General features: G+C 47.4%; 1 pseudogene across 1 annotated transcript; it reads right to left on the minus strand.

Moving 5' to 3' along the window:
• Positions 1 to 10,309: 10,309 nt before the first annotated feature.
• On the minus strand, positions 10,310 to 14,283 carry LOC100278988 (uncharacterized; annotated as a pseudogene). Its single transcript, NR_157221.1, has 4 exons — positions 13,787 to 14,283; positions 13,570 to 13,678; positions 11,590 to 11,741; positions 10,310 to 10,577 (listed from the first exon to the last, which is right to left on the minus strand). The product of NR_157221.1 is annotated as an uncharacterized protein (transcript).
• Between the last annotated feature and the right edge of the window lie 220 nt (positions 14,284 to 14,503).

Here is a 14,503-nt window from a genome sequence, read left to right on the forward strand (position 1 = left end):
AGAGGTGTGTCCCTTGGGGAAAACTGTCGCACCCCTTGGATTGATCACATATATAATATTTTGTAACAGTGGTGACAACTACTCCTGTCCTAACAAAGCCCAGATGACGTGTCTGTCCTCTTCCAGACTTCTGTTCAAAATTTCAGAATGGATGCAAATTTAGGAACTTCTTACATGCAAATAGCATCAAGAATGGTCTCTCTTGCCATTGGTTTATCACAACAGATCGGTCCAATTAATTTCCATCGGTACTTAGAGTAACCAATGAAAAATAACTAATTTTCGTAGGTCGCTATTCAACTGATGGAAGTTATAAGTAACTTTTGTCGATTGTGTCAGTACCCGATGAAAATTAGTTAACTTACATCAACCACTTATACGTTCGTCGGAAGTTAGCGGTATAAATTCGCTGGTCTGTACCTTCCCACAAACATCCCTCTCACATGCACTTGTGCTCTTGTGTCTGCACCTGTGCTGACGACACTACGTCGTCGTGTTGCCCAACTGCTGCATAGTCGCACACCCCGCCACACCGCCTGCTTGTCAAGCTCCCTTGTCCAACTTGAAAATGAGAGCAAAATAAGAGGATGTGACAGTGTATAGCAAACTTCTATGGTTCCTCCTTCAAGAAATCCAGGGGCAAAACCCTTGCCTAAAAAAATGATGTTTCTTGGAGTTCTAGATCGTCAACCCACTAAAATGAAAGGAGTGTTCATGGAGAAAGAAGATGGGGTTGGTTGGTCTCAACAATATATGCTAGGGGTACCTAGATTAAGCTTCATGAGGAAGAACCAATACAAAAAGACCCATGGGCTCGGCCATGAGCCTAGGGACTCGACGATCAATACCACAAGAATGCCTAAAATCCCAGAGGATTCCAAAAGCATAAGTATGGCAAAGGTGCCATCGGAATAAAAGATATGGCAGAGATTGTATCTGATAAAAAAGATACACGTGTAAAATATAGAATTCGACTCGTACTAGGTAATTGTTTGTGTTTCTTATGCCAATTAGATATGATCCGCAAGTGCACAAACAAGCACGTTGTAGCCTTTCACCCAAGAGTATTCCACGGTATTGAAATCCACAAGGAGCGAGAAGTAAAGTAATACAAAATACCTAGAACCAAACAGTAAAGTAAAACCAGATTGTGAGATGTAAAAGCAGATAGAGTAGGTTCCCTGTTTGAATTATACACACTCAACTTTCTAAGCATACTAGCTAGTATTGAGCTTGTCTGGACTACTTAGACACTGACGATATAGAACCACTTCTGGGCACCAGAGTGCTGATAACCCAGATGAGAAATGTGGGTTCTACATGAACTCAGCTATATCGTGCGCGCAAACTATCCGAACGACAAGGTCGGGATACATAGGGCACACACCTTATATCATGAGGTGGGACTACCAAACAAATCTACCTGGGATAGAACACCAACAACTAGCAAGACACTTGTCGGAGGGGAAATCTCTCCGGCCGGGTGGCGGATTGCACCCGTCCTAAATCCTAAGAAGAGGAGGGGCCTAAGCGTTTTGCTTGTTACGAGACTGGTGGACGAACACAGAAGAGCACGCGAGGGTTTAGAGTGGTTCGGGCCGCCGGAGCGTAATACCCTACTCCACTGTGTGATGTATTGCTTGAGAGCTTGTGAGTCTAAGATTGGTCCCCTTGTAACGCTGCATGCCTCCCCTTTTATAGCTGAAGGGGGGCATGCACAAAGGTACTGAGCCCCGACATATGGGCCCAGGGACATAGCGAATACGGCACATGGAGCCACAAATGTTTGCTGCTGAGGCGATCTCCTAGTGCCCTGACACCCGAGATCTCTGTATCCTCGGCGTGCAGGGGAGGCTTCTTGCAGAAGGAATGATGAGTACAGTGTGTCGCTCGGCACGGGCACACTGTTTGCCAACAGTCGGTCAGGCACGCCGCCTGCTGGATGACCCTAACGCCGTCTGCCATCGGATTGGACAGGACGCATTAAATGCTGGGAGGGCACGTCGCCTGCTAGCGTGGTGGCAGGCGGCGCGTCCTTCCCGCAATTAATGCAGAGGTTACTCGGCTTGGTGGGCTTTACGCCAGGCTCGGCCCGTTGGCTTATGTCACGGGCCACAAGCCACGCGGCAGTAGCGGGGAGCGCAGGACAAGGCCTGGACACGTGCCAGCACCGGACCCCTACTTACGCCGGGGTCCTTCTCGTCCCGGGACCTTGCTAACACTCGGACCTTACTCGGAGGGGGACTGGGGCCCTCCCAAGGGATCCAGCGTGCCTTCTTGGGGGCCCTGGACTTGTACGTATAGGGGTCCGGTGTCCTTCTGCGGGGGTCCAGACCCAACGATGAGTACTAGGATGTACTACCTTTCCTTGCCATGCGGCACCCTTGGACCTGCCCGTATGGTGGGGTTGGGCGCCATTCTCCATGTGGCCTTGAGGTGTTGCACGGGTGCGGCGTCTTCATGCTGTAGAAGAGGGTACCCCTGATTGAGGGTACTGACAGTGGCCCCCGGGCCCGCCTCAGGGGAGGATGCGAGCCTGCAGGTGGGGCCAGAGTCTAATTGGCGATCTGCCTGCTGCTCCTGTGCGCCTGTTGGAGCAATTACTGCCGGCCCGCCTATGGCTACGCCGACTGTCACGCCCGTTCCCACGGCTAACTGGCCCGTGACCTTTGCTCTTAATGTCACTGTTGGGCCATGCGCGGGGTGCCTCGAGTCGCTGCATTGGTTCTAAAAACTTATCTTTTCAGTCTTCCGCGACAGCCCCGAGGGGACACGGTATTGGCGCAAGCGGCGGTGCGATTTTTGCGCACCCCGTAACCGGTGCGCCGGTTGCATGACATGTGGGCCTGGGTCCGCATGTTGGACTGTCGATTGTAGCGAAGCTGAGGGAGCGCACAACCGTGGGGCAGTTGTTTGCTTCCTACGTGGCGGTTCGCCTTCTTGACCGTCGGTTTTGGCGAAAATGAAGAGGCGCCTAACCGCGGGGCAGTTGCATGCTCCTTGTGCGGTGGTTCGTCTTCCCGACCGCTGGTTGCTCCGAAAGTGAAATGGCGCATAACCACGGGGCGGTTGCACGCCCCCTGTGTGGTGGTTTGCCTTCTTCGTTCTTTGGGCCGGCCTATATGACGTGTGGGGCCTGGCCCCCGTGTCATAGGGCGGAATCCTTGGTGCACACCGGGGGAGTGAAAGGGAAATGTGCCCTTGGGCCATTTCTAAGTATTTTGGTGATTGAGTGCCAACACAAGTGCTTAAATGTGAATCTATATCTATGGATGGACAAAGTGCAAATCAAGAGTAAAGGTATGTTTCTAAGCCTTAGTACATTGTTTTGAAGACTAATGTATTGTGTCTAAGTGCTTGAAACAGGAGAAATCGAGTCAGAGAAAAGTTGGCTGTGTACAGCCAAAAGGCTGTTCGGTCTGGAGCACCGGACAGTGTCCGGTGCGCCAGACTGACTCGGGCGAACTGGCCGCTCTCGGGAATTTACCGGCGACGTACGGCTATAATTCACCGGACTGTCCGGTGTACACCGGACTGTCCGGTGTACACCGGACTGTCCGGTGAGCCAACGGTCGGCCGGGCCAACGGTCGGCCGCGCGATCTGCGCGGGACACGTGGCCGAGCCAACGGTCGGAAGGGGGCACCGGACTGTCCGGTGTGCACCGGACATGTCCGGTGCGCCAACGGCTCTCTGGCGGCCAACGGTCGGCTGCGCTGTTTAAGGAAAGAAATCGGGCACCGGACAGTGTCCGGTGTGCACCGGACTGTCCGGTGCACCAGTTGACAGAAGGCAAGATCAGCCTTCCAGATTTGCTCTCAACGGCTCCTAGCTGCCTTGGGGCTATAAAAGGGACCCCTAGGCGCATGGAGGAGCACACCAAGCATCCTTTGAGCATTGTTGATCACTCACACTACATTCTTGCGCACTTGATCGACATTCTAGTGATTTGAGCTCTATTCTAGTGTGCTAGTCTCTTGAGCTCAAGTCTGGGTTTTGTGTGTGCGTATTCGCTGTGATCTTTGTGTCGTGTGTGAGTTGCTAATCCCTCCCTTGCTCCGTGATTCTTTGTGAACATCTTTTGTAAGGGCGAGAGGCTCCAAGCTGTGGAGATTCCTCGCAAGTGGGATTAAGAAAAGCAAAGCAACACCGTGGTATTCAAGTTGGTCTTTGGACCGCTTGAGAGGGGTTGATTGCAACCCTCGTCCGTTGGGACGCCACAACGTGGAGTAGGCAAGCGTTGGTCTTGGCCGAACCACGGGATAACCACCGTGCCATCTCTGTGATTGATATCTCTTGGTTATTGTGTTGTGTTGAGATCCTTCTCTAGCCACTTGGCAAATTACTGTGCTAACAATTAATCAAGTTTTGTGGCTTAAGATTTTGAAGTGTTACAGGATCACCTATTCACCCCCCCTCTAGGTGCTCTCAGGGAGACTTTGCCTGTGGCGCTCTGGGGCGCAAGGGGGGAATCTCCCTTTAAAAAGGGATCGACCTCTTTGGTAGAAGTCATGCCTTGCTCCTCTTGCATCCTTCGCGCCCTCCCGCCTTCTGGGCCTCTAGATGGGGTGCGCCGATGTTCGCTGGAGGGAAACGCGTTAGAGCCATCCCCTCTGGCGGTCCCATCGTCGGAGAGCTTGCGCTCGCAGAGGGGTTGTCGATCTTGTCTTCTTCTTGCTGCTGTTAGAGGAGCACAACCCCGTGGGGTCGGTGTTCTTCCTCCATTGTTCGGCTTTAAGAATTTTCATCGTGCAGCCCAGTTGCAGTCCCCCACTAGTGGTCATCTAGAAGGATGACCACCAGCCTCGTGGTGGGGAGAAGCAAGTCAGGCTACGGCTTTCCCTCCACCCTCAGCTTCAAGGATGTTTATCATCCTTGCTGGGGTGAAGGGCGAGCCAAGTCGGGGCCCTGCCCTCCACGTGGGCTGGTGACCCGCTTCTTCCTCCAGCATTCGAGGGAAAAGGGTGTTCACCAGCCTTGCAGAGGAGGCGAACCTCAGCTACGTGGGGCCGGTTGGCTGCAGGCCATCAGCTGCAGCGTGTCTGGCCCTTTGGGCTGGATGGCTTCAGCGCCGCCTCCGATGCTGCCTCCTGCCGCTCTGGCCGGGGCGTGGCTGTGCGTCCACCGCACGGGCGATAGTCGCGCCGTGCGCGGGTCCGCCACATCCACGGCTTCTCCTGCCCGTCGGCCGTACTGGGGGGTCGTACAAGACGTCGTACGCCGTAGGAGTGGCGGCCGTGTTCTTGGATGGTCTTGTCCTCACTCCCGTGAGAGGACGGGAGCGAGGACCCCTTCGTGCGTGTTGAGGCAGCCGCCGCCGACCAGTGCAGAGGTGGTCGCTGCCGTCGGTGCTGAGGTGGTCGCGACCGCTGGTGAGGCTACTCGCTGTAGAGGTGGTTGCCTCCGCCAGCGGGACCATCGAAGCCACCTGCCGCCGAGTCCCCGACTCTTTGGCTTTAATGGCCTCGTTGTCGCCCCCCGTAGGGGGACGGGGGCGAGGACCTCCTTGCAATGGCACACACCCTGGGGTGATCGCCACCACTGGTAAGCCGCTCGGAGCGGGCGTCGTTGTCGCTGCTGGTGCAGAGGTGGTCGCTGCCGCCGGCGATCCGCTGATGTAGACCAACTTCCAGCGTGACTCCTACTGGAGCAGCGTAGCTCATTCCTAAAAAAAATTGAGCTAGGACCCCACTTGTAAGGGAATGTAATAACATATGTTTGCTCGGAAGCAAAATGTAATAACATATGCATGCAGAATCTTAGTCTGGGAAGCCAAGTTGTGTATCCGGACCCCCTGGATGGTGGTTCTAGGTACTAGGACACCTGCCGCAGGGTGGTGGAGTGTGCAGGCCCACGGTACGGGACCAGGCTGAGCGGCTACACGAGTCCGGACCACCCCAGGAGACAAGCATCGCTTCTCTAGTTCCGGACCCCAGGTTGTCGGACGCACAGGACTTATAGTTCCAAGTACTTGGGCATCCATCATGGAGCGGTGGAGTGTGCAGGATTTCGGGTACGGAACCAGGCTAACCGGCCACACAGGCTCCGGACCACCCCATGGAACGGGCACCCGTTCTTTAGAACCGGCCCCCAGGCTTTTTTCCTGTTTTTGTAAGGCACTTCTGAGTATTATTTATAAAGCAGTGTTTGACACTTATCTGTGCATCGCTCGTTCCTGTTGTGTGAGTGAAAGTTCCCTTTGGCCCGGGAACATGATCTGGATGTCGCCTAGAGGGGGGTGAATAGGCGATTAAAAAGTATCACTTTAAAACATAAATCTTACTCTACTCGAAGACAGGATTGCATAGTTCCATTCTCCATACCTTTGCCTTTTCCTGAATTGCCATGAGAGCACCAGTTGTCACTAATTGAGGGCTCCTTTTGTTCATGCGCCTTAGCTCAAAAGGGTGCATTAGAGGCACAACATGGAGTTGGTATTCACACAATATCAGACTAGAGTAATCATGTGAACATAAACTAAACAATATGTCATATTTGCACACAGGTTAATCATTAAAACCATATAGCATAACTCACAACGGAATACAGGTTTATTCACGAACACAACAAGAGTTAATCATGGTGGATATATCTAATGAAAAACTACCCCTTAAATGATTCAAGAGACATAACCTCTAAAGCACACAACCATGATTAAGCAAGCATGGTTACGATCTTGTTGATTATTAATCATTGATTGAAAGGTACTCAACACAGGTAATCAACAAAGCATAACTGCTCCAAGGACAGGTAGCACATCAATCAGACTTAAGAGCAGTACTGATTATCAACAAAGTACTTAAGGGTACCATCCTATGGAGCGCAAGTTGCAGAATCTCATTAAGGTCCTCTGCTTGAATCACCAATAATGATTAAGGACCTGTTCAACTTTTCACTTGAGATGAACATGGGATTAGTGTCTCACAATAATTCAACCGTGGGTCAATGAATAAACACCAAAACAATTAACAGTTTAAGCATAGAGTTTGAGATAACCGTCTTAAGCTCTCCCATGGTCTCCAGTTCATCTCAAGGCACCTGCATGGTCTAGTTAGCATAGTTTGGTACCCATCTCGGGATGGGTCCATATTGATCATCCAAAAAAGCCTTGGGTACCCAAATAGCATGTGTGCTAGTCCTAGGTGATCTCATGATTGATCTAGCACAAGAGTGTGATTTGGGTCTCCTAAGCGAATAAGATTGAGACAAATTTACTTGCTTAGGAACCTCACCTTTATTACATACCTTGAGTAGATGACTCTGCTCACCACACTTGTAGCAGAAGCGTCGCTCAACCTGACATGACGCTTGATGTTTGTCATTTTCCTTGGTGAGAGTCATCTTGGAGAATGCACATGCTTGGTTCATCAATACCAGACATGAAGTGATCATGTGGTCCTTGTTGTTGCATCCAAAACATCTCCTTATCCCTTCGCTTGTCTTTGTATGGACAAGATGTGATGAGGTGGCCTAATGCCTTGCACTTGAAGCATCTCCGTTTTCCTCTTATCTTGTTACTTTTAGATGACATAGAGACATGGTCAGTGCAAACAACATGATTAATTAAATCTTTACCTTTTTCCAAGCTCATGTTGATTTCTTCATCTTTAGGAACATCCTTCTTATGGAGCTTAACACTTGCTGCAGTTTTTCCTTTCTCAAGCTTCTTCACCACGCGCCCGTGGATATCTTGAGAAAGTTGAGCAATGTGTCTTCTCCTTAGTTGTCTTTGCTTCTTGTTCCCACACCATTTCTTTTGTGACCCTAAAACTTGTTGCTCAATCAATGATTGGCTTTCCTTTGAGCAACAGGGGTTAGCACATGATGATATACAATTCAAATGCGCACACGTGCGAGAATGAGGTTCACATGAATTTAAGTTCGCAATTATAACCTCATGAGCAACATTAAGCATGATATGTCTATCCAAGAGATTATCATGAGAATAAGACAATGAATCATATTTTTCAGTGAGAGCTAGTTTATCATGACTTAGCAAATCTACTTGCCTCTCAAGCATGGCATTTTTCACTCTAAGTTGAGCAACACAAGATAAAGCATCATCATTACTACTTTGCTCAATTAAAATTGAATCATACCGTTGGACCAAGACATCATGAGAGCACCTTAGCTCCTCATGTTCTTTGGTCATCTTCTCCAGGCTGTTGTTTGTTTTGATGAGAGTTTCCTCTAGCTTGAGAAGCGTTTCGCCTTGTTCCTTGTTCCTTCTCAATAGCTTAATCAAGAGCGCTTTGTCTTCTTTGTTGAGATGGGTGTAGAAACGGCGAATCTCCTCTTCTTCCACATCGTCGGTCTCATTTTCCCTGTCATTACTATTAGTGGAAGCAAAACAAGAAATGTACCTTGTGATGATGTAGACTCCTCATCCTCTTCCTCATCATTGCTTTTGTCTCCATCATCATTGCTAGCAATAAAACATTTATTACTAGTGGAAGACAAACCTGTTGATGAGGTGGATTCATTGTTTGGTTGCCATCGTTCTTGTTCTTCTCCCTTGGACAAGTTAGTATCACCAACAATAGAGGGAGCAGAGGTAGTGCATATGGACTTAAAAAATTTCAACTTAAGTTTAGTCCATAGATCATGAGCATTAGCAAATAAGTCACTATCACTACTCATGATGGCAAAGTAGGCACCTCTAGAAAGAGAATCAACTAAGATGTTGCAAGCATGGTGATTTAGAGATAGACATCTTAGTTCATCATCAGAAGGATTTTTACTAACATTAGAGGGAAAAAAACTTCTACTAAAGACATATCTCAAATCAGGATCAACACTCATGAAAGCATTATAAATAGAGACAAACCAAGACTTGTAATTAGAACCATTGCCTAAAAGAAGTTCTACAGTTACCTCTTGTGACGACATCGTCATCTCCGGACGGCTAAGCCCACACTGGAGAGGCCTAGCTCTGATACCAATTGAAAGTTCCCTTTGGCCCGGGAACAGGATCTGGATGTCGCCTAGAGGGGGGTGAATAGGTGAATAAAAATTATCACTTTAAAACTTAAATCTTACTCTACTCGAAGACAGGATCGCAGTGGAGTGAAGAACCCTTCGAGTAGGTTGCAGTGGAATTGAAGTTCCTGTCTTAAGAATATCCTGCACTTCAAGGAAAGCTAGTACCACAAGTAAGCAGTGAAGTGCAGATATAAAAGCGAGTAAGACAGAGAGTCAGAATACAATACAGAACAGAGCGCACAGACGCAAGGATTTATCCCGAGGTTCGGCCAAGCCTGAAATGCTTGCCTAGTCCTCGTTGGAGTTAGCCACACCTGGGCTTGGAGTCTGTTTCAACTCCTTCCTCTGTTTGCTCAGATCTGTCAGTATGACAGATAGAGCCTTTCACTATGTTGAGTTGGGTTACAACAAAACCGCGGCTGCTTACAAACTTTTTGACAGCACCCTGGCAGAGTAACGATACGCTCAAGACCCTCCTCTTGCTCTTAGCAGCACTTCTCCACTCACTAAAGGCTTATAGCTTTGCCTTCTACACAAACAAGAGAGATACACACAAGAGGGAGAGTGAGAATTGATTCGAGTGATGTCTACACTTGTTGGCTGCTCTTGCTCTAATGATTGAGGCGCCTAGAGGTCCCTTTTATAGGCACAAGGGGCCTAGGAGCCGTTGGAAGCAATCCAGGAAGGCAAATCTTGCCTTCTGTCGGGTGGCGCACCGGACAGTCCGGTGCCCCACCGGACACTGTCCGGTGCCTGATTTCCTTCCAGAAATGGAGCAGTCGACCGTTGCAGTCCTGGAGCCGTTGGAGCACCGGACACTGTCCGGTGCACACCAGACAGTCTGGTGCCTCCATCTGACCGTTGGCTCGGTCACGCGTCACGCGCGGATTGCGCGGCCGACCGTTGGCCCAGCCGACCATTGGCTCACCGGACAGTCCGGTGCACCACCGGACAGTCTGGTGCACCACCGGACAGTCCGGTGAATTATAGCCGTACGTCGCCGGCTTTTCCCGAGAGTGGCCTGTTCACCAGAGTTCAGCCTGGCGCACCGGACACTGTCCAGTGCACCACCGGACAGTCCGGTGTGCCAGACTGAGCTGAGTCTTGGTTGTACACATCCAAGCATTTTGCATCTCTTTTCTTTTTGTCGCAGAACCTCCCAAGTTATCGGGCCCACATGCACCTGTCCTTGTCTCAAGACCGCAGACAGCTATGCGTGTGCACCAAACAACTTAACAGGATCTGTCCGAGTGCCCCGAGGACCCCGGATAAACGACTTACCGCCAAGATCGCAGGATTAAGTAAATACAACTCACATACAAACACTTGCAGCGGAAATAAATTCTTTATTACAAAATGATTACAAGTTACAACATTTATAAGTTATAACCATATTACAATATATCATCGGAGTGATTACAAGAGAATTTGATTCAAAAATATTACAATTTGAATGTATAAAACATTTATAAGTTTTAAAATACATGCTAGCTTAAGTGACAGTCCTCCATAAAGAAGCTAAAGATGGGATATACTTATATAAGAAGGTCGAGCCCACCGACACTTAGCACCATCCACAACAGAACAAACTTATAACCTGAAAAACAACAGGGAATAAAGCCCTGAGTACGCAATTACTCAGCAAGACTTACCCGACTAAAGAAAAGACTCTCAAGGGTATGCTGGTTTGTTGGGAATCAAGGTAAAGCTCATCAAATTTCAAAGACTCGTTTTTGCAGAAAAGCTTACTAGTAGTGGATCCTTATGCCAAACTTTTACTTCACAAATTAAGTATTTTTCCTGAATCTAGATTTGCCTGATCTAGAGCATTCACTTGTCCTACACTAACTTCATTTTATCCACTTTAGTTTCACTTGTTATCTACGCTGAAGGTCGAAGATCCAGTCTTCATATCCGAGAAGTTCGGCGATCCGAATCGATTAATACCCAGCTGGGGATCTCCAACCACACGACATATGTAGCACTTAACCCTTGCATATGTCAACTCGCCCACGGGTTTCTCAAGACCAGAACGGGTCCCCGCCAACCGAGAGCTCAGTACCCCACCATCCAGCCTCTTGCCAGGTGGATACACGATACTCTCGCCATCTCTCCACTCCCATTGCGGGCCGGCCTTTCTGGTATTGGTCCGACCGAGGCTAAGCTTACCCATGATGAGGCATGTGGCCAGTTAAAGGGTCCTAGATCAGCAGGCCAACAATCGGAACGGTCCTTAATCGACACAGACGGGCGACCTTTCCTGCTCAACGTCTGGTCTCATCTTATTATTTAACACCCAAACCATGTACCTGACAGAGGTACAATACTCGAATAATGAATTCATCATCGCGAGTGATGCCTTCATTATTGCAAGTTCCTTTTTCATAAAACCCATATCCAATGTTGCACAACATTCTTTTTAAAAGAAACAACTTTTAGTTTCTAAGCAGGGCTAAGCCTCATTAGTTCTCTATCAAGGAATAGTAATCGAATTCCAAGGAATGGCAATACATCAATTGTTTCATCACTCAACTCCTATCACCTAATGCAGCATATAAGTGATAAAAGTTTTAAAACAACAAGGAGGTGGCAAATGCACCGGAGCTTGCCTGGGATAAACACTACGTTAGTGTTGTTAATTGACGACCACTTGGTGAGCATCTTCCATTCTGGTGCTGGCTTGATGCATCCACAAGATTAATCCACCAATACCGGTTTGCTCTGATCCATGTCCTTCAGCTCGCATAATCAGCTAGCGTACCTATTGGAAATGCATAATGCATATGAATAAGAATAGACATAAATGACACAGGATAGGTAAACTACACTGAAGAGGGCAAAACACTTCTGGCAGAGCGCTACAATTCCTATGAGCAAACACTAGTTAACTTTGACTCTACAACAATCACACACTTGGAGTTACTTATTCTCAGCTCAACCATCAAGCACAATAACTCAACACAAATATTCAGCTAAGACGTAACCTCAATAGATTGCAATACTTATGGCAAGACAAATGTAAACATTTAAAAGCAAGCATATACTAGGTATCTATAAATTACTAAGTATAAGAATCACACTTTTCTTAAATAGCCGGAGCAAACATCACAATTTAAAATCTACAAACTTAAAGTACTAACGTGCAATTCTCACTATGAAATTTTCATAACTTTTGCTGAAGTGGAACAACGATGATATTTGCCTCCAACTGACTAAAATAACGATGACCATTTATTCAAGGCGATTAGCTTAAACGCTCAATTTTGATTTATGACATTTAATCAATAAACAAACATAGAATATGACCATTACTAACACAAGCCATCACTTCAGCAATTAAAAATCAACTAAACTTACTTAGCCAAACAAGAGTAAAGTTAAGCATTCAACATTTTCAGAATTTCTGGACAGCCGTACTGTAGTCAATTGTTTTGCTCATAACTCACAAAATATTCATCCAAAAATAGTGAACTAAGACTTTCTAGAAAGCTTATGAAATCCCCTATAACTTTTGTATTATCAGCATAACATGATTTGGCATTTTGAAAGGTCAATCAGTGCTAAACGTAAATTCTGTCCAGATTTGGACAAAATTCGACTACTCACTTCAAAAATCCATAACTGGAGATTTAGACATCCAAAACATGTGATCCTAGACTTTTTAGAAAGCTAATAAAATTGTCTACAACTCATTTATAATCATCTCTAGTTAATTCAATGCGTAGAAAGGTCAGTTAACACAAACAGTCTCTTCTGTCCAGATTTGGACAGATTCAGACTTCATATTTCAAACAGCCATAACTTGACTTCTAGACCACCAAAAAGGGTGATCCAAAATTTGTTGGAAAGCTTAAGAAAAGTACTACAATTCTTCTATAATTACTAAGAGCTGATTCTCAGTTTAACTTGGACAAACAAGGTCATTTTCGAAATCAGTACAGAATCTGGACAGATTCTGAAACTGGACTTGGAAAAATCATAACTCCTAAACTACTGAACCTATGGTCATGGAATTTTTACACAATCAAGGTAAAAAGATTATCTACAAGTTTTATATATAACACTTTTACAGAAAACACGGTTTACTTTACTTAACTAGCCACGTAATAAAATTGGACATGCAGTCCAAACAGCAAGAACTCTAACTTAGATCTTATTTAACTTCTACACTTATCATGCTTTTAACATTTAGAACACTCAACACTTTATCTTTAGTAGAACTAAAACCACATAATACAACAAGGCATTCATGTCACCATACATTAATTAGAAATTCACTCAACCACTAATAAATCTTATCGGCAAAGCGCTATAAGTACTAAACGTTGTTTTTACATTATTAACTTGATCACTCAATTCATATACAATAACCAAATCATTTATACTTGAGAAATATCTTTACCAAAATACTCTAGGCATAATCCACCTACAAGCACCATGCATATCTCTAATTAGTTTCATAATACAAGACATACATACTCATGAAAATAATTTCATTCACACAACACAAATCAATTTAATAGCACAAGCCTTATATATCCACACAACTAATCATTCATCCGACTAACGAAAACAATGGATCGACTTACCACGACTAAACTCGACTCGACTCCGCAAGATCGACAACCACATCCGGTTGAGGTGATTCACCAAGCACTTGGCAAGCGCCTCGCTAAAGCTTTCTTCTCATCTAAATCTCTACCTCCACCACAAACACACAAACATACACATAATTAGTATCTAGTAAATCGACGTCGGGTACAGGTACTAATGAGGAATAAACACAAGGAGACAGCGGGTCCTCACCGGGCTGAACGATGATGCAAGGAAACTACGCCGTGAGGAGAGGCTCGCTGGTTTCCCATAACCACGAGCAGGTGACGCGCGCGGTCGACGACCAGACCACGTGGAGGAACTGCAGTAGGGGATCGACGGCGTTCATGGCGAGGGGAAAGGAGCTGCTTGCTGCTGGGCGGGGAGAGCGAGCTCGGCTAGGGCTGCAGACAGCCATGGGAGCAGCCGTGAGGGAGATGTTTTTTTTTCCCGGGGACCGACGAGCAGGGAGAACGAGGACGCCGGCAAGGGGAACGCACAGCCAGCCACCTGCGCTGGGGAGCTGGGAAAGATGGCAACCAACAAAGGGACAAGATGCTCGGAGGGGCACGCGTTCAAGGAGCTGCTGGGCGTGGCCGAGCAGCCTGGCCCTGAGATGGGAGGCGAGGAGGAAGATGCACCAGGAAGTGGGCGAGCTCGAGCAAGGAGAGCATGCGGCGAAGAAGAGGCCGATGGCCACGGGCTGGGGCGCGGCTTGCTGTGGACAGGAAGCGAGAGATAAGGCTGACAGGGAGAGATGCGTACCACTTGAAGAGATAAGGCTGGGGTGGTATGAAGGAGACCCCGTATAGAACCAGAGTACAGAAGTACAGAACCAGAATGCGGCTGGCGTGCTTGAGCTGAGACGCGTGGATAGAGAGACTAGAAGCTCCTGACGTATGGATAGAGATGTCCATCGGATGCTAATTC

Source organism: Zea mays, chromosome 1 (assembly GCF_902167145.1).
Source record: "Zea mays cultivar B73 chromosome 1, Zm-B73-REFERENCE-NAM-5.0, whole genome shotgun sequence".
Lineage (NCBI taxonomy): Eukaryota > Viridiplantae > Streptophyta > Magnoliopsida > Poales > Poaceae > Zea > Zea mays.